Source organism: Rutidosis leptorrhynchoides, chromosome 3 (genome assembly GCF_046630445.1).
Source record: "Rutidosis leptorrhynchoides isolate AG116_Rl617_1_P2 chromosome 3, CSIRO_AGI_Rlap_v1, whole genome shotgun sequence".
Classification (NCBI taxonomy): domain Eukaryota; kingdom Viridiplantae; phylum Streptophyta; class Magnoliopsida; order Asterales; family Asteraceae; genus Rutidosis; species Rutidosis leptorrhynchoides.
The window spans coordinates 379,681,958-379,682,500 of NC_092335.1; positions in this window are offsets into that span (position 1 = coordinate 379,681,958).

Consider the following 543-nt stretch of genomic DNA (forward strand, 5'->3'; position numbering starts at 1 on the left):
TATATATATATATATATATATATATATATATATATATATATATATTCATTTCGAAATATATATTTGAAATATTTATTTAATATATAGTTCTTTAAAATCAATTATATTTTAAAGTTTATTTTAAAATCGTTTAAATAATAGAAATTATTATAACACGTAACGTTTTTAATTAATATATATATATATATATATATATATATATATATATATATATATATATATATACATATAATTGTTCGTGAATCGTCGGAATCATATAAAAGTTAGGTTTTAAATTTAGTCAAAAATTTTCGGGTTGTCATATTTAGTTACTCCTATTGGGATCGAAACATGATGTAGAATACACGTTTGACTTGGAACTCTGATGTAGGATTTTGTAACCGTGTTTGTAATAAAGTAACACCATTTAATAAAGTTAAACTTAAGCTTTTGTACTAATGTAATTAATGTGGTGGTTTATTAACTAAGACTTCCCCTGTGTTATATATAAAAAAATAGCCGGTGTTACAATTCACATCGGCAGGTTCAATCCGACGCCTACTC